This window comes from Trichosurus vulpecula, chromosome 2, assembly GCF_011100635.1.
Source record: "Trichosurus vulpecula isolate mTriVul1 chromosome 2, mTriVul1.pri, whole genome shotgun sequence".
NCBI lineage: Eukaryota > Metazoa > Chordata > Mammalia > Diprotodontia > Phalangeridae > Trichosurus > Trichosurus vulpecula.
Window position 1 is genome coordinate 249,437,080 of NC_050574.1, and position 20,874 is coordinate 249,457,953.

At 36.8% G+C, this 20,874-nt stretch overlaps 1 pseudogene; it reads right to left on the reverse strand.

The window, feature by feature from the left end:
* Nucleotides 1–18,827: 18,827 nt before the first annotated feature.
* On the reverse strand, nt 18,828–19,476 carry LOC118839207 (annotated as a pseudogene).
* Nucleotides 19,477–20,874: the final 1,398 nt, after the last annotated feature.

Genomic DNA, 20,874 nt, shown 5'->3' on the forward strand with positions numbered 1-20,874 from the left:
CCCAAAATAGATCTAAAACAAAAAGGAAAAGAATACAAAAATATTTATAGCAGCAACTTTTTGGGGGTAAAGAATCTGAAATTGAGGGGATGCTCATCAGTTGGGGAATGGCTAAACAAGTTGTGGTATGTGGTTATGATTGAAGGAATATTATTGTGCTGTAAGAAATGATTAGCAGGATGCTCTCAGAAAAACCTGGAAGGATTTGCATGAGCTGGTGCAAAGTGAAATGCACTGTGTACAAAATAATAGCAATATTGAAATATGATTAGCCATGAATGATTTAGTTACTCTCAGCAATAAAATGATCCAAGACAACTCTGACGGACTTATGATGAAAAATGCTGTCCATCCCCAGAGAAAGAACTGTTGGTGTCTGAATAGCGATTAAAGCATACTTTTTTTTAACTTTGTTTTTCTTGAGGATTTTTTCCTCTCTATGTTTCCTTTCACATGACTATTATGAATATGTTTTGCACGACTACACATGTATAACCTATTTGGGATTGCTTGCCTTCTTAATGGGGGTGGGGAGGTGAGGAGGAAGAAAGAAAGAGAATTTGGCACTTACGGTTTTAAAAATGAATGTTGAAAATTGTTTTTACATTTAACTGGGGAGAAATAAAATGCTAAATTAAAGCTTAAAAAAACCACCAGAAACCTAAAAGAGGTTTAAAAAAAATCAATAAACCATCAACAAAAAAACCTAATCCCTAACCTTTAAAACACTTATCACCCCTTTCCCCTCCCCACCCACCAGGCTGCGGGCAGCAGGGCTGCACAAGCTAACCCATATGCTTGCAATAGAACTCAACCCTATCACCCAAACCACTCCATCTCCTTCCTCCCAGTTCCTCCGACATCAGAATGGCAGAAATTTGCTCAGGCTGAAATAGCATCATGTCAGCACTTTGTGCCACAACATGATTGTAGCAACAATCTGCTAGTAGCTACTGTGGCTATGTAAGACCCAACAAGACTAGCAATAAGAGCTGCCAGCACAAGTTCTTTGATCTGCTTTACTAAGGAAAGTAACTTTAAGGAGTTATCAATCTCACTTTAATCAAATATACATATATAACTCACTTAGTTTGGGAGGAAAAGCCAGCACCCTGAACTGCAGAGCAAGTACAAACAAATTCCAAACAGAGACAATATAAACAGACCAAATCACAATTCGCTTACCAGAGAAGAACCAGTGGGTCTGGGTTAGCAAAGCTGGGCTGCAGTTACAATGGCTTGCCCAGAGTCTCAACACTCCTTCCATGAGTGAGCACCAAAAGTTGAATACCAACCTTGGATCTTATATACCCCTCTCAGGGCTCTGGGGCACTTCATTACCTCAGTGCTCAGGGCTCTGGGACACTTGATTACCTCAGTGCTGAGAATCACTCAAACAAAGAACAATGAAAAATCCTATTTTGTTGGCCATTATATGTGAAAGGCAAGACTCATCAAAGGTACTTAATTACCTCAGCATTACAAAGGAGAAGACAACAAAAAGCTCTACCCTGATTACCATTACATTGTCTTAGTGCTCAGAAACACTCCAAGACAAAAAGATCCCATTTTACCTGTCCTTCAAACAAAGGCCAGAATCATTAAAGGCACTTAAGAGAAGAACAGCAAAAAGCACTTCCCTGATTACCACTACAATGATTCAGCCAGAGAATGGAGGAACAGAAAGAACTGGGGCAGAAGATGTGTCTGGACTTGCAACAGGACCAAGTTCTATGCCCCAACCCCTCTCCTCTCAGTGCCATGGAGAAACAAATTCCAAACAGCAGAAATTTGCTCAGACTGTGATAGCAGTTTAGCAGTCCTCTGTTATGCTGGACTGGAGAACTGAGGAACATAGGAAACCGAGGCAGGATATATATGTATGTGGCTGTGTGGCATACCACTAAACCTGAGAAATATTGACTAGCATTCAGCTGGGGCCTGTTCTGTTCCCTCAGAAATCACTTTAGGTAGAGATGTCCTGATGGACTCACAGATTTCTATCCACATGTTAAGGAACAATTAGTACCCATGCTACACATATTATTTTCAAAAATTGAGAAAGCACTTTACCAGAATCTCTTTTGTGAGACAAAAAATAGTCCTAATGCCTGAATCAATGAAAAATAAAACATGGAAGAACTATAGACCAATGTATAGTAATTCAAAAATTTTAAATAAAATCCTATCAGATTGACAATCTGTCATACATTTGATAGTCTTGTCAATCAGCAATTTTCCCAAGACATTTATTTTGACCAAGCTATATTTATACCAGAGATGCAAGAATGATTTAACATGAGGAAAACAATATAATATTTAAAAATACCCCAAATCATATGGTTATCTCAATAGGTGGTGGGGGGAGAAGACTTTCACAAAATAAGACATTCATTTATACTAAAAAAAACCCTATAAAAGTAACTGATACAAGTATAGAGGAATCTCTTTTCAAAATATCATAAAAGATATATCTAAAACCAAAAGCAAGCATCATATGAAATGGCACTATACTAGAATATTTTCTATAAAGGAGTAAAAGAAGATACCCACTCCACTATTGTTTGCTATAGTTCTAGAAATGCGAGCAATAGCAATAAGGCAAGAGAGTAATTTAAGACATAAAGATAAGTAAAGAGATAAAACTATTCCTATGTGCTGATGCTATGTTGACCTCTACAAAAATTGACAAAGATATTGATCAAGACAATAACTTTATCAGAGTTGCAAATGACAAAAGAAAACCTTCAATAATCAATTGCATTTCTATATGATAAAAAAATCCCAGTGACAATATTAGGAAGGGAAATTTTATGTTCATAAAATATCTGGGGAATTAGTCTACCAAAGCACACAAGAGATTTGTAAAAAGTAATTTACCAAGTGTTTCTTAAAGAAAAAAAAACAAAATAGCTGGCAGAGTATTCAATGCTCATGGCTAGTAGTGCTAACATAACTAAAATGAAAATACTACCTAAGTGAATTTACACTTTTAATACTGCGCCAATCAAATGATCAAAGATTGCTTCATAGTATTTGACAAAATGATAATTCTTCTGTAAAAATTAAAAAGGTAAAAAAAATTAAGTGGTTGTCACACCAGAACAAAAGTAGTCAAAATAAAATTAAAAGTCATAAGAATGGGAGGAAAGGGGGAAAATGTTGATTTTGAAGATATAAGTAAAGGGTAGGTTATAAGAATAAATGGCATGAGATGGGAGATGTAAAGGTGAAATTGAGGATCAAAGGAAGAAGAAAAAACATGAACCTAAAGGGAACTAAGATGTTTTTAGAAAACTGGGTAAGACTAGTAAAAAAGTTCCTACTACTAATTTTTCTGCCCAGTAATTCTGTGAGCTCCCACCAACAAGGTGTCTAATTCTGTTTGAGGATGGTAGGCAAGAACATTTTTATGAACCTATGGAACAACAGGGAGAATATTAATCAGTAGACAGATTAGGTGCCTGCCCCTGGAGAAAGGAGGGCCAAGCATGATTTAGAACTGAAAGGGAACTTAGAGATCATGTAGTTCAACACATCCATTTTTACAGATGAGGAAACTGAGGCCAGGTGAGGTTAAGGGAGAAATAGGAGAGAGGAATAGAACAAAAATTTAATTGAGTATGGCATGTTCATATGAAAGTAATGTGTAATCAATTTAATATTTGTGAAAAGTATAAATATCTAAATATCTTTTATAAATAAATAATAAAACACTTAAATTTCAAATATTGTGGATATAAAAGCATTCAAAACTATACAAACATAAGATTTTGTATGAAAAAAAACACCTTTAAGTAACAGTTTAAATATTGGTTGTGGGGATATACTTTCTTCTGAATTTTAATTTTCAGATTGAACATCTTATTTTCCAATTCCATTATTTAAGAGCATCATTTCTCTATTACCTCTTCATTATAAGGAAGGAAGTCACTACAGACATGGTAAGCTATAATTTCAAATTTATTTTCAAATGATTTATTTTTAAGTAATCCTTAGTAAGTAAGGTCTTAGGTTAGTGATTGAATTCTAAAGTAGTTGTGTAATAAAATTTGTATTTAGAGACATGTAGTTCTTAAAAAATACTAAAATTCATAGTGCTGTTAGCAGTTTGTATTAGAGAAGATTAAATACCTCAGAAATTAATCTACTTTGTGTGTAACTGGCAGATGTTGAGGATGCTCTGAGGCTAGATGAAAGAGGAGGAACACCTGTGCTTTAGAGTTACACAGTTACCCATGATTCACTGACTCTATTTAAGAATATCAGTAAAGAGCCTAAGGAATAGTAGTTGGTCTTGAGAGACTTGTCTGACAGTGATAAAGGAAGCAATGTGGCCAGAAGAAAATTAGCATTTTGGTAAAAAAAAGCAGTTAGCTTGATCAAGGAAATGTGGAGAGTGGGTTGATAGTGGAAGTAGGTTCTGAATGAGAGTGACTGACTGAGTCATTTAGTGCTAGGACAGATGTGGAGCTGGTGAGGCCTGAAGCTCAGCTGTGCCATTAAGCTCTGGTCTGAGAGACTGTGTGCTGCATTAAGATCTGTACGTTCTTCTTCCCTCTCTACAACATATATACTTTCATGAGAAAAACAATAAAGAAAGACTTAATAATTCTGTCTTGTACAACATATAATAGTTGTAGTATTTAACATTTATGTAGCACTTAAAGGTTCACAAAACACTTTGAAAGAGATGTTAGAAAAATGAGTTAATTGTTAATTGCATAACTTCCAATGAGTACATTAATGGGTCCATTTTATATGCATAACTCATCTTGGAATAAATTAAAATATTTTCTTGACTTAAGGTAAGTTAATGTTAAAAGGAGTCATCATTGTCTAATATTTTTCTTTCCATACCTCTTCTGCTTATGTTCAGTTAAGCTTTCAGTTCTTTTCAAATTATTCACAAAGAAATCCTACAAGATAATCACCTGAAACACCATCTGTATAGTGGTTAGAAATACTTTAAAACTGCATCAGTTCAGGCCCTACTAATTTGGAATTTATGATAATTTGGATAGGATGAGACTGAGGTTTTGCCCTTGTGCTCTCTCTGGAGAGATTGCAAAGTAAATGCATATTGAAAGCAAGATTAAAGGGGATTAATTCAGTTCAATAACAATGTTAAAGTATCATTTATATAAAATTGATTTGTTAATTGAAAATCATTAACTCTTGAAAGCTTTCTATTAGGCAAGACTTAGACCTAATTGTTATTATTGTATGCTCTTAGAACCAATATAGATTCTGTAAACTGTTCTAATATTATTTCAGATTCACTTTTAGCATGATTTAGTAGGGTTTTAATGTATAGTTACTAGTATGTAACTAGTAAAGTAGTTTTTATTTTACTTGAATTCTTGAAACTAAAGAATGATACTTTTTATTTAATATACGTCAGGAACTGGTAGATAAAAAACATAAAAATTTTAGCATGGAGTCTCCAACTGTATTTAGTTTTTGTTTTAGTGAAAAATAATGATTGAAATACCATCTTTTATTTTCATGTAAAAAGCAATTAATATACAGTCTTATAAAATGTAACTGCCTATATTATCAGTTTTAAACATTGCCTGTTTTCTGACTTCTAGGGTAGATATTCATTCTCATTCAGTCTCACTGTCTTTGCCTTTATTAAAGCATTCTTCCCCCCTCACAGAAAGAGATAGAAGTAATTTCATGGATTAAATTTAGATGTTATAGTAATCTTTCAGAGGAAAGCTCTTTGGGTCCTCTATGCATTTACACAGTGGCAGGAAAATTACTCTGTAGCTGTGAAATCTGGACCATTATTTTAGAAAGAATTTTTTTTTTCCCATCTAGGGAGATGTGTTGCATCCTTTGAAGCAGAAAGGAGAGACCAGACTCATTATCTAAGAGATATACATGGACAATCTAATGAGTAGATCAGAATATGCTTTTTGATCTCCTGTTAACTTTGTGATAATGGACAAGTCTCTTAGTGTCTCATTTTTTCCATCTGTTAATTGAAAAAAATAATGAAAACTTTGTATATAATAGACAATAATTACTTATTTAATCGGTTTTATGTTACAAGCATAAATGTATACTTATATAACACCAAAACATGTAAAATTTGGTGACTATTTTTATTTATATTAATAGTATATCTATACTCTTGTATGTCCTTTTTATTTTATGAAAATAGCTTTCTTTATGTTCACACCCCATAGTACTATGCAAACCTTGAAGGCCCCTAGGTTGTCTTCAGTAACAAAAATAAAACTAGTTTCATCTTGTCTTTTCATTGTATAATATTCTTGTAGTGTGGTAGTTCTGTAAAGACTTTCTTTTTTAGTTTCTTACCCAACCTATTTGATCAAATCTGTAGAATAGTGCCTTCTTGATAAGATAAAATTTTATAACTATAGTGGTCCAAGTGGCATCATGTGTAACATAGTTTAAAAACAAATTACCTAGACAGTACTTTGTGATTGTTCAAGGATAGTCTCACACAGTAGAAAAGGTAGGCTGTGCCACCCCTACCATTTTCTGTAATCCATTTAATTTCATTCTTTGAATACAAAGAATAAATGCATCTTTTTAAAGTATCAATGAGTTTGAAAAAAGTATATTGGAGAATTCTTAGGAGCTTGGGGCACTGTGGGGCTTAGGAAGGGGGAAAAACGGGAAGAAGCATCAAGTTTGTCTCTGGAGGCTGTAAGGGAAAGCTAGTGCCCAAAGTTCCCTGGCCTTATTTATAAGTATTAGAATTAGCCTCAGGACCTGTTTTGGTCATTGATAATTAAGAGATTAACCCAGAAATTGTGAGTGAAGAAACTGAGTTTGGAAGCTTTAACAATTGTGGTAAGAACATGTTCTGCTTTTATATTGAAGCAGGGTTGGAATTTGGAGTTTGAGATTTGAGTAACAGGATCATTTCAGTGGCTGTGTGGCATATTGAGAGAGTGAGTCAGTGGATTCCAGCGCTCTGGAGCTCTGAACTCTGGACTTCTGGTTGTGTGTTGTGGAATTAAGTTTGAAAAAGATTCTATACAGGAGTAGAATTGTGACCTTGTTACTTGTGTCCTCTTCTTGTTCAGTCATGTTCAACTCTTTGTGACCCCTCGGTCCATACTGTCCATGGGGCGTGACCAAGATATGGGAGCGGTTTCCCATTTCCTTCTACAGTGGATTAAGACAAAAAGGGTTAAGTGACTTGCCCAGAGTCACACAGCTAGTAAGTGTCTGAGGACAGATTTGAACGGAGGTCTTTCTGACTCCAGGCCCAGAACTGCTATCCATTGAGCCACCTAGGTACCTCCCATCCTCTTCTGCTATGCAATAGATATCAGATAAATGAACTATATGGTTTTTTTTCTAGATAGATTAGATTCTTTCTCCTATAGTATATCTTCATAGTAAGCTTCTGAACTACTACTTTCAGTTCAGGAGGAGATTGCCCTGATTAGTGATGAGACAGGGTGGAGCACAGAGCTTCCTGTGGCATAGGGTATTGAGATGGTGTGTATCATTTATGACAGCGGCACTCATCTGTAGTGATTTGATATTTACAAACGCTTTCCTCATAACAACTTGGTAAAGTGCAAAGAATGTGGAAAGAAAAGGGGGCATAGTAATAGGTTGATTCTTTGTTGTTGTCCTATACTTTGTGACCCCATTTGGGGCTTTCTTGGCAAAGATGCTGGAATGCCATTTCCTTTTCCAGCTAATTTTATAGATGAGGAAACTGAAGCAAACAGGATTAAGTGATTTATCCAGTTATTAAGTATTTGAGGCCAGATTTGAGCTCAGTTCTTCTTGAGTTCAGTGCACTGAACTCAGGTCCAGTGCACTATCCACTGAGCCACCTAGTTGCCCAGCAGTTGATTCTTACTCAACCTAAAATGTCATCGGTCACAACGATTCATTATTTAGGTGATGCACAGATAGTAGTGGTTGTCCAGTTGTCTGTGAAATTGTGAAGTCCTATTGTGTATGCTAGGAGCTCTGTCTCTACTTTTATGGCAATATTGATATGATTAAAAGTACACAGGAGTTCAATCAAGTAATTCTATACATGACCAAAATGATCATGTGCCATCTGGTGTAGGAAAAAGTAAAGGAACAACATGGTCCATGGCAGTGTCAATTTTACAGTTCTTCTAAGGCTATATCAAGCTTATTATTTTGATTACTTTGGCCAATCTGACTTAAACCCCTAATTTAACTTAACTGATCCTTTGATCATAGTATAAATAACCTAATTCTGAGAGACTTCTCTATCTGTGTTCACCCCTCCCTAAATTATTTTTAATTTTTTTAAATGTTAGTATTTCCTCTCATAAACCTGATCAGAAATACAACTAAATACAGTATATATAATAATAATATATATATATATGTGTGTGTGCGTGTATGTATATATATGTATGTATGTATATACGTATAGATTGTTCCAGCACAGAGAGCTGTAATTAAGAGTTTTATGCCCAGAATAAATATCACAAACTACACCTGAGGGAACAAACTTGAAGAAAGTCCTAAGTTGAGGGGAAGGGGGAGTGGTTCCTCAAACACTTCCCTATTAAGGGGAGACAGAGTACTTGGGACACTGGGGAGAAGAAAGGTATGGTTGAGGAAATAGAACAGGGCAGAAAGGAAAAGAGCTCACTTTAGCCCATCATTTGGTAGATTTCTAATTATTCTTGCTAACTAGGTGCAAAGCTCTGTTTCTATGCTGCTGAAGGACTGTAAGGGCTCTGCATTTGTCACCCTGGGACAAAACCTTGATTACTTTACCCTTCTTATAACTCTGGTAGTATGCATATAATTCAGAAGTTAAAAGCCCTCTGCTTTTAGGTTGTAACAATGCTCTCATAAAACCTAATTTGAATGGTAAAATATTCTGAATAAACTGGAGATTGAGCTGAGTGTCTAAATAAATGTGTTTGCACTGCAATTTTCTAGAGGATTTAAATCAGTTTATCTGTTTGGTCATAGAATTTGTTCATAGGAACATAGTCCTGTACATAATAAATGTATATTGAATTGAAATCCAGTAGAAGAAAGATATCACAAGATCTCTCTGGATTATACAGATTTTCACTTTGTAAAGTGCTTGGTCAGTCTAGATGACTGTATTACTTTTTCATGATATTTTTGCATTCTAAGGCTCAAATTTATGAAAAAGACTTGTATTATAAATCAATGCATGCAGTCACTGAATGGCTCCCTGGAATCTCAGGAAAATTAGAAACTACCTTTCTCCTCCCTAGTTCCTTCTTTCCCTCCTCTGTTTTCTTCCCTTCTCTAGGTTGCTTCCTGGGAGCTTTTGCCTATTCCTTTATCTAGTCCTTAAAATTCAACTTACCCCAATGCTGCCTAGGTTGGGAGTCTGTGTTGGCAGGACTGGAAAAAGGAGGAATGGTATTAATATAATACCATTTAATCACAGATTAATTAGGTCTTTGGAGGCTGACCTAATGGTTAAACTAACAATTCTTCATTTATTTTCTATTGGAAAATATGTTCAAAGTAACCTACAAAGGCATTTTTGGAATGTAATCCATTCATATGTTGGACACTGCCTGATTAAACATGCTTCTTATCTGTGGTTTCTTGACCATGTGATTTAGTTTCCAGTTTATGTATATGAATGTAAGTATCTTTAGGCAATCACATGAATCCTTGGAGCAGAATTACGGATTTTACCCTTTAAAGGTAAAGGATTTTTGCTGAGTTTGAAAATAAGTTTTTGTCATCTCCCCAGGACACCTCCAGTTCTATTACCCTTTTCTTCCTTCAGTACAGTGGTGCTGTTAATATTTGAAAGTCTATACAAAAAATAAGAAATTACTCCAGTAACAAAATAGAGTATTTATGAAATGCATTGTGTTTTATTTAATCAGAGGGAAGTACCAAAAGGAAGGAAAATTGTTAGAGAATTATTATATCTATCACAAGATTCTGTTTCTTGGCCTCCAAGGGATAATTTTTAATAAGGCTTTGGTAAGTGTGTTCTATATCCAATTCTAAACTAGCAATCTTTGTACCTTGAGTGAGTGGCAGGAAACATGACCTCAAATCAACTTCTTAAGGAAAATTTAGTTTAGCAGATGTTAGAGGAGAGACTGTGGGATGCTACACAGCTGCTGCTGGGGAGACCAGGTTAGGGAAAAGCTCACCTGGGATTCTACCACCAAGTGGAGAAAGATACTGCCTCCCTGTTTTAACTAATTATTCATACTCATTATTAAGTAGAGGTAGGCCATAGAAGTGGTCTGAAAGTGCTCTCAGGAAAGTGAGTTTGTTGCTTCCCTTCAATTGTGGCTCTCTACTCTCAAAAAAGACTGCCTTTGTATATAAAAATAAGCTATAACTGAGATGAAGAAGAAAAGGAAATGTTGAGTTCAGTAATATTAGTACTTTGTATAATTTTGGAAAAAATCAAAACATTTTTACATCCTTTTATGTAAATTTTTCTTCAAATATAAAGAAATTTGTGCCTATTCTCAATGTGTTTGCATGTGAGTTTGCGAAAGAAAATTTTATTGTAGCTAATTTCATACATATCTTTATTTTAGGAAAAGAAAAGGAAGCAACTAGAACACTTTGGACTCCTTTGATATTCCCCTTAACCTTCTCTCCCCAAGTTTTATATATCAGAATTAAAGATAGTAATGGTGGCCAAAATGCTTATGTGTTTCTATTAAGATATTAAAATATTTGGTAATGCTCTTTTTGTCCTTGATTTTTTTGTAATATTGTATTTTTTCTAATATTTTTGTAGCATCACTTCTGTACACTTATAAACAAATCTTTTTTCTAGATTTATTAAATGACTTACATTGGAATGAAGTCAGTTTTACTCACCCATGCTGTTTCGAGGTGACTGTTTTGTATCTTAATGCATTCATTTATTCAACACAAGTTTGCATTTGTAGTGGTCATTTCCAATCTTTGCTTAACTTTAATGCTTTTGGTATGTAATTATTAAGAATGTATTCATGGATATATTATATCTCTTGTTAATGGCCTTGAATTAAATACACATGGTTACAGATTATCTGGAGTAGTTGTTAAAGTAAATATTCAATTTCAAGCTTGATTATCATTCATTGCTTAACCAAACATAGTGATATTAGTACCATGAATTTGATACAGTGTTGCTTCATAATTTTGATGCTTTTCTGTAGTAAATTTGATATAGAACAGTTGCTTAAGAAAAACTGCTCAATTGTGGGACCATTTTATGGAACACATCTGGGATAATTAGTTCAGGATGTGTACTATTTAGGAACAGAGGTTTTCAATAATCTGGAAGAAAGCATGCTCCAGATCTGTTTTTCTTAATGAATAGAGTAACCTCAAATTATTCAATTCTTTAAGGTATTAGTTGTGCTAAGAATATAATTTTGAAACATATTAGAAGGAAATGAAGACTAAGTTTTATTTAAGATGCCAAATAAGCAGTTTACACCTGTTAGTATGTTTCGTTTAGAACAGCTGTGTCTTTTATTATCAGTAAACAGATGCAGAAAGTAATGGAATGTTTTAAAGCAATATGTTAATCCTGTTCTCCACTTCTGAACTGTCTCACAATATAGTGATTAAATATTAACTGTATTGCAGCTGTTACTTACAATTATAGAATTTCTTAGTTAATTTCTTGTTCCTAAGCACAAATGTTTTAATGTTTGAAGTCCAGATTCCAATTCCCATCTTTACAGTGTTTGTCAATTTAATTTTTTTCAGTTTATTTTAAAATAAACTGTTTAAAGTGAACTTATTTAGCTATTTTAATAAATTATATGTATATATACATATATATAAATATCTCCACAAACTCAGATATGTTTCTGTATATTATATATATACCCTAATTGAAAATTTCTTTGAATTGAATAGACTATGTAAAAATCAATTAACTACTCATTTAGTTTTCTTGACCTATTCAGAGGCATAATTCTTTAAGGGTGAGGATGGTGAGATTTAGGGCTTGTTTGTTTTTTTTTTTTTGGCAGCATGTTTACATTTCTTTACAAATTTTCATATTTTAAAAGGTTTGTGCAGATATGTATATGAATTACCTAAGTATGTTTTCATTCATTCACTTCATCATCAGGGTACATACATAGCACTGTGCTTTTTAAAATAGTGACATAATTCAATGGAAAACTATATGGGAGTCAGCTTCATCTAAAATATCAATCCCTTTTGGAATGTAATTAATTTTATTGACACATTTTAATATGTTTGAATAGAGAAAGATATCTGTCCTTATTTAAAGTACTTGAAAAGAAAGCCATTAGTGTTTTTCCCTTAGAAATATTTATTTCAAAAGGTATAATCACAAATAGTATCACCTCAGTCTTTGAGGAGAGGCATGGACTTAGATTCGTAGCCTAGCTCAGTTCCCATAGAGCACAGTTCCAGTTCCAAGTTCAAACCTCTACTTGGGATCAAATCCCAGGCACCCTGGCTTCTCAGGGCTTTCATGATATGCTGGCCGGTTTGCACCATCCTTCCTGCATGCACGGCTTAAACTCCCAGGTTCCTTGGGGACTATCTCTGGCACCTGAAACTGAGAAATAACAAACAATGAAGAACGGAAGCAAACTCTCTCAGTTCTACTCCTTTTTTTGGGCGGGGAGGGGCCCAAGTGAAAAAGAAGGAGCAAGGGAAGAAAATCCAATCCCTCTCACTGGTTCAGTTCCTGGAGGTCTCTGTGAGTGAACTGGAATCTTCTTCCTCTGGACACAGTAAGAATTGCCAAAAAGAGCGCAGTAGAGAGGAGGAAAAGAGCAGAAGGAAAAAAAGAAAGACTTACTCAGGTTCCCAGTTTTAAAGATGCAGGCAGCCAATCAAAGGAGGCTACCCCACCAGAGGCCTCCATAGTGGGCAGTCTGGATATGTTTCAAAGGCCCCTCAATGGCACCTCCATGTTAACAAAAGCTGAAGCTGTACATTTCCCTATTTGAAATTTGCAGTCTCTGGCAAATAGGCAGGGGTACATTTTTTTTAACATAGTCTTTGTCCTAAACTCCAAACGGTTCGCTATGATTTCTGAGGTGGCATATGCAATGTCTGTTCACTTGTTTCCCCAACACCATGCATTAAAGTCTCAAATATGTTCAATCCCTCCTGTACAGATAAAAATCACAATTACCTCCAAATACAAAATTTTTGTAGATTCACAAAACAAGCAATATTTCGCAAAGGTCTCCAAATAAACAAAATAAGCATTTTATAACACTAAATATCTCTACTTGCTTAGCCTTAACCTTTTAGGATCTTTCTCCATCCACATGCAAAAGAAGGAGCAAAGACAAAGAAAACTTGCTTCCATTTCAAACAGAAACCTGGTCCACACTTAGCTTTTCAAGCTACATACAGGGATTTGGAACTTGGACCAACTTGGTGTGCCTCCTTTCTCGAATTGAGAACATTCTCCTGGGTGAAACTCTTCCCATGATTCCCTCAGTGCATAAGGTCATCCTACTGGGGTCTGCATGAAGAGTGTCTCTTCTACACAGCATACTAAAATTCCATAGGGATTCCTCCAACATAAGTGATCCAATCTCCACAGAGGTCCAGGCCATTTTCTCCAGCTCTGATCCCTAAGTCCACCCCCAATTCTCCCATGCTACTTGCTACTGCTAGGGCAAACCAAATTGAACTGCAGACTCACCTGTCAGAACAAAAAGGCCAGTGGGTTCAGTTAGAGAAGCAACAAAAGAATAGCAGTACTTGTGGATTTTAGGCACAGCATTCTCGCCCTATGAAGTTGTAGGATGTTTTGCTTTCACAAAAGGCAAGGAGTACAGGTATCTTTAAATGTAAAAAGAACAATATAAACATTTTTTCCTAGATAGTAGCAATCTAGTGATTCAAAATTTTTCACAGAAAACTTAATACCAGCACTTATATAGGACTCAGTAATATGGAAGAGCATCAGAATATCAAACCTTATACAGAACTCAGTAATACAAAGTTTGTACAATTATATATTTAAAAGTCAAGCAATCGACAAGTGAAAAATTTGGAAAATTACACCAATGGAACTGATTTGGGAGAGAATGCTCACTGGTACATTTACAGCCTAAAAATTCCACCCCCCCCCCCAATTTTCTTTAGGATTTTGCATTTAAAAATGCAAGGGTATTTTTAAAAATTGATAGTTTTATGCAGAGGATCTCTTCAGGGGGTCCCTTCAAAAGTAAAGGACCCAATTTTATACCAGACAATGCCCCACATGTAAAACAGCCCACTCTGATCCCTACTGCCCGAAGACCAGGTGGATTATGTTTCATTTCTTTTCCCAACATTCTCTGGCACCTTTAAGAGGAGGACTGAGGTGTGTAGGCTCTCTGCAAATGGCTTCATCTCCCACCAATGTTATTCCTCACAAGTGTAGATATTGTTCCTCTGCACATCAGTTTCTATTTAGCCACTACCAGTAAGATTATCTTTTACACAGAAATATTCACTTCAAAAGGTATAATCACAAGCATACAAACTTACTTCTACAACATATGGGAGAAATACCTTCTGTCTCTTGTATCTCAGTCCCTGGGTTTACAGCTCAATTCCAATAGAATACTCAGTTCCAAATCCAAAACCCCTTCAGGATCGAGACCTAGGCACCCTAGCTTTCCAGGGTTTCCATGATGAGCTAGCTGTCTACACCATCCCATCTACAATCCTAGATCCAATGTTGCCATGGGTCCCATAAGGATCACCTCTGGTACCTGAAACTGAGAAGAACCAATAACACAGAAGTAAACTTACCCCTCCAGAATTATTTCTTGGAGAGGGGGTGAGTCCTTCCCCTCTCACTCATTCAGTTCATGGTGGCCTTGCTGTGGTTGAACAGGGCTCTTCAACCTCTGGATGCAGCAGAGTAGGGGAGCTGAAAAGAACATAGCAGAAAGTGACTAGTGGAAAAGAACCATGTTAGTATTATTATAGATTTCTTTATGATAATAAGAGGGCTATAGGTGAGACCTACCATATATCTGCCTTAATTCTTTTTTCTTTATTAATGGCATCAATAACCTGTCTTTTACTTTGGATTTGTATGATGTTTAATTTGGGGCATATATTAATAAACAAGATATAGAAAGCCTTTCTTGATTAAACGTACACATTCTTCACCAAATCTAATGCCAATACATTAGATGCAGAACCAACTATAGGTTTTCCCGACTCCAAGGTCAGCTCTCTGTCTATTGTACAACACTGCCTCTCAGTCAGAAAAATATGGTATTAAAAAGCTGCTTTGACAGCAGAAAGAGGCTGCAAAATCACTGCAAGTACTTCAAAGTTTCTCAAATGATCTTCAGCTTGTTTTTTTCTTCTTGTTCATTTCTGGTCCTAGATCATTATCCATCTTCAGTGCCTATATAGTATGTATGTACTAATACTCAGCAACCCAAACTACAGGTATCATAAACTTGGCAATATTTATTTGTCATCTACTTGTTTTTTCTATTATAGATTATTAGGCAGATTTGTTCTTTGTTTGTTTTTAGCAGTTGTGGAACTCATTGAGGGGACCCTTAATCCTAAGGACTCAATGTTATAATGTCATCCACAAAGAGTTGAGCACAACTGAAAATATCTAACAACAACAATATTTTCTGTGTTTTCTATTCTTTTGAAATTTTCATTTGAAATCTTGAAAGTCAATCTCTAAATGCCTTTATAGTTGTGAGATTTCAGTAGTGCTGGGTTTTGGGGATAAAATATAAAAATGAAACCAGGCACATCCCCAAGGAATGGGGATTAAGGAAGATAATATGTACATATCTTGGTATTTACAATTTTTGGGTGTGACCAGTGTGGGGATTTGTTTTGTTTGACTATGCATATTTGTTATGAGGGTTATTTCTTTTTCTTTTTTTCCAATGGGGAGGTAGAAGGAAGAAAAAAAATGCATATTAATTGGAAAAGTAAAAAACAAAATCTTAGTATGTAGAAAATAAATACAAAATAGATATAAAAGCGGTTTAAGGAAGGAGAAGACTAGCAACTGTGGGGAGATCAGGAAAAGCTTCATTTGATGGTATTTTGAAATGAGTCTTAAAAGACGTAAGGGATTCTCTGAGGTTGAGAAGAGGAAGGACTGCATTCACAGCATAGAAAATAGCCTGTATAAGTCATGGAAATGGTCAACTGAATGTCATGTGTGAGGAACAGTAGGAAGGCCAGTTTGTAGAGGAGCATATACAGTATACAATAATGCATAGTGACACTAAGAAAGCAAGTTGAGGCCAGGTTATGAAGAACATTAATTAAAAGAATAATTCACAGAAGAGACATTGAGGAAGAAACAATTTTTCTACTCAAAGTAACTTTTCACATTCTGTGTGCTTTGTTTTATTTTTTTATTCTGAATTTAAACACCGAACAAAAGAGCATTTCCATACACATAACAAATAATAATAATAACTAACATTATGGTACTTAGTATGTGCCAGTCACTGTGCTAAGTGATTTACAAATATTATCTCATTTGATCCTCATGACAATCCTAAAAGATAAGTGCTATTATTATTCTCATTTTACAGATAAGGAAACTGAGGTTAAGTGACTTTTTCAGGGTCACACAGCTAGTAAGTATCTGAGATCAGATCTGAACTCAGGACTATGAGCCTTCCTGATTCCAGGCCCAACACTCTTTCCACTGTGTCACCTAGCTGCTTCTAGAAAGTGAATTCTTTATGAAACTGTGAATGTCCATTTTACAGTGTCAAGATATTTGGAGACATGCTGTTTCCCAGAGCTCAGGCCTAGCAAGCAGGCTGTGCCCTGAGCTTGGCATAACAATAATCTTTTGCTCTCTGGATCATCTTACCCTCTGGCAAAGGGTATTGTTTAGTTGGAGCTCCCCCTACTTCCAGCTGATGGATGAAACTTCCATCTAACTTTTTGACATGCTCACAATCCCTGTTTCTTGTAACAGCTAAGTGAACTGAACCAGGTATTACACTCCTGTCCCTGCCACGCCACCTCTGGTTCTGTTTGTGTCTATGAGACAATCAATTTGGAGACTGTTCCCCCAGGACCCAGGAATGCCTGCATTGTCCATGCATGTCCATGTCACCTAGAATGGTGATGGTGCCAGGGGAAAAGAGAGGACATATTCAAGAGATGTTGACAAGATAAATTTGGCAGGCCTTGACAACAGTCTGGATATGGGCGGAAGGAGGTGGTAAGAGATAGTGAGGAATCCAAGATGACTCCTGGGTTGATAATTTAAGGGACTGGAAGGTTGGTGTTGCCCTCTACAGTAAGAGGGAAGATGGTAGGGGTGGGGAGGGAGGGTTTAGGGGAAAAGATAATGAGTTTTCTTTTGGACATATTGAGTTTAAATGTATACTGAACATCCAGTTTGAGATGTCTGAAGGCAGTTGGAGATGCAAGATTGGAGATCAGCAGAAAGTTTGGGAGAAGAAAGGTAGATTCGAGAATCAGAGTACAGGTGGTAACTAATCTATGGTGTCACTCACCAAGTGAAGTAGTATAGAGCCAGAAGAGAAGAGGTCCAAGGAGAGAACCCTAAGGGATATGTATGGCTAGAGGGAGTGACCTGGAGAAGGATCTTGCAAAAGAGACAGAAAACATGATCTCATGAGCAGGAAAAGAACCAGGAGAGAATAGTGTCCTGAAAACTTAGAGAGAAGAGGGCATCAAGGAGGGAGGGAGAGAAAGAGAGAGAGAGAAAGAGAGACAGACAGAGAGAGAGAGAGAGAGAGAGAGAGAGAGAGAGAGAGGGAGGGAGAGAGATCAACAATGTCAAAGGCTATGGAGAGTTGAGGAGAATGAGGATTGAGAAAAGACCATTGGATCTAGCAACTAAGCGATCATTAACAATTTTGGAGAGAGCAATTTTGGTGGAGTAATAAGGTTGTAAGCCAGATTTTAAAAGGTTAAAAAGAGAATGAGAGGAGAAAAAGTGAAGGGATATATTATAGATGGCCTTTTCAGGGAGTTTAGCTTAAAAGGCCGGAAGAGATATAAGGCAATACTTAATAGAGAAGGAAGGATCAAGTGAGGGTTTTTTAAGGATAGCGGAGACATGGACATGTTTATAGGCAGTAGGAAATGAATCAATAGAGAGGGAGAGATTGAAAATAAGTGAAAGAGTGGAGATGGTAGAGGAAGCAATCAGAGGAAATGGGCTGGAATGGGATCATTTGAACAAGTAGAGGGTTTAGCTTTAGTAAGAAGTAAGGCCACTTCATCATAGAAACAGGGCTGAAGGAGGAGATAGTGGCAGAAGGTATCTGAGTGATAGGAGATAACAGGGGAGAGAGGGATTTCACAGTGAATGGCTCCAATTTTTTCTGTAAAATATGAGGAAAAATTCTCAACTGAGAAAGTAGGGGCAGGGGAAGGCATGAGAAGTTTGAGGGCACATGAAAAGGTTTGGAAAAACTGTTGTGGAGAGTGGGATATTGAGTTGCTAAGAGAAGTATCGTAGAATTGCCTAGCAACAGTGAGATCCCAGTTGAAGTTGTGTAACAAAAGTTGTAGCGGACCCAATCAAAACATTTTTATTATTTTCTTCACCCTTGTTCAGCATCATGTGTATAAGCATAAAGGCAACAAATTTTGGGAGTGATCCAAGGCTGAAACTTGGCTGGGCAAAATTGGTGATATGATAATGGGGCTAGGAATTCAAGAGAGGAGGACAGTGTAGAGTTGAATTGATTTACCAGGGAGGTAAGGAGAGAGTGTCAGGTATAGGAGAGATGGTCTAGGAGAGATTTGAGGTGTCAAGGAATTGGAGATCACAGTGCAGATGAAAGTAGGCTTATGTGTAGCAAAATCTTTATTTAATTTCTGGCAGAATGTCATTTTTTGGCCTTTGGAGCAGCTGCTTTCTGGGTGGGAGCTGCCTTCTGGGCAGGTCCTTTCTGGGCAGGTCCATTCTTGGCTGGGGCCTTCTGGCCGGAGGCTTTCTGACCCTTCTGGGCAGGGGCTGCCTTCTGACCCTCAGCCTTCTTTGAGGGGATCTTCTTGGTGGAGACCTTTGCGGCAAGTGCCTTCTGGGCGGCTCTCTTCTTAGGAGAGCCCTCCTGGGTGAGTGCCTTCTGGAGCTTCTTCACTTCATGCTTGATAATTCTATTTCTCATTTTCTTAGCCTTCATGACTTTGTAATGGTCAAAATCTGTCATCTTAGCTTTCCTCTCTTTGGCTTCAATCTTCTTGGCCCATCTTGTGGCTTTCCATTTTGTATTGATCGTTTCTTTTGATCGTTTCTTTCTCCCAAGCAGCCCGGACATACTTCTGACGAGTACTGTGTGGGAACTTGAGCACGAAGTCTGTAAGTTGCGTGTATTTAATGGCATGGCATGCCTCCTCACACCACTGCATGGGCCATCAACCAAAGCCCTGTTCTGATCAATAACATCCACAATAGCTACCAGCTTGCCAGCGTGTGGCCCAAAGGAGATGTAGGCCACCTGGCCGAACTCCACATAGCGCTTGAACACCATGTTGGCAGCGCCGAACAAGAAGCAAAAGTAGGCTTATGTAAGGCTGTGTAAATAACCAATAGATAGTTGGATGAAGGGATTTCAGTATTTTTATACATGGAGGGGTACTTTTATGGGTGATGAAAAGATCAAAGATATGACCATCTTTGTATGTAGCTGAGGTGGGCTGGAGGAGTAGTTCATGGAAGGTGAGTAGGTTGAAGAACTAAGTGGTTAGGGTGTTTGAGGGAGGATTAATATACCCTCAAAGGAAAGGCAGAGCAGAATATCGGAGACCTGAAATTGAAGGGAGGACAGCTTTTCTTTGTACTGGAGGTCTTCTCCATCCCAGTTGGAAGATTGGACTGTGGCAGCAGGAGGTGGAAGATATTTTGTGTTGGTATAGATAGAAGTGGTTTCTTTGGAGCAAATGGAAGTGACCCAACTTGGTCTCCTAAAGCCTTTCCTCTTATAAAGCCAAGCTGAGGAGGAAATGGAACATTTGGTACTAGTGCAGCCATGGTCTGAGGTCTTTTTACTTGAGGAGGCTGGTTATGAGACAGCAAGAAATGGTAGACTGGTTACTGCCTGTTGCCATGCCCTACAACTTCCAAGGTTGTCATTCTGGCACTTTCTCAGAGAAGCTCTCTGATAGAGCCTTGAAGGCTGTCCTGTTTCTGATAGTGATGGTTCTCTTTGCTGAAGAGGCTTCCTTTCCTACTGATCTCAGGCTTGACTATTTGTGCATTTTTGAGGTGGAAGATGTCACTGTAGTTTCTCATTGTATTTTCTGATAATCATTTGGTGTGGTACAAAACATCAGGGTTTTGCTGATTGACATATGTGGGAGTTGGATATTCTGCCTCTTGTTTAAGCCATATTAGTAGGAAGTGATACTGTGGCTTTTAAAAAAATATTTCAGCCAAAGTCTCAAAGGCACATTGAATTTTTATAGCTATAGGCATACATAGACGTATCATCTTCTTATACTTGTCCCAGAAGCTTAATTAAATTCATCTGAAGACAAACCTGCCTTAGGAAATTGAGACAGTCCTCAATCTTGTTATAGCCAAATGTTAAAATAGGATTCCATTCCTTTGAAAATTTCTTTTCTTTGAGATCTTGAAATTCAATCTCTAAATGCATGCATAGTTGTGTCACTTGAAGAATGATTATAAACCTTTATGATCTCTCTTTATCCTATCATGTCAAATCCAAACTCTGGCCTTTCAAAATCTGTCTTCTTCCTCTCTCACAATTTTCCCCCTCATCATTCCCTAACATGAGTCCTTGCTTCAAGTAAATATATTTGTAGCTCCAGACAACATGGCTACCCAAATGGAAGGCAGACTACCCAATTTCTACATACCTTACCCACATACCCTGGCATTCTCAGGAAGCCTAATAATGATCAAGGAATTGA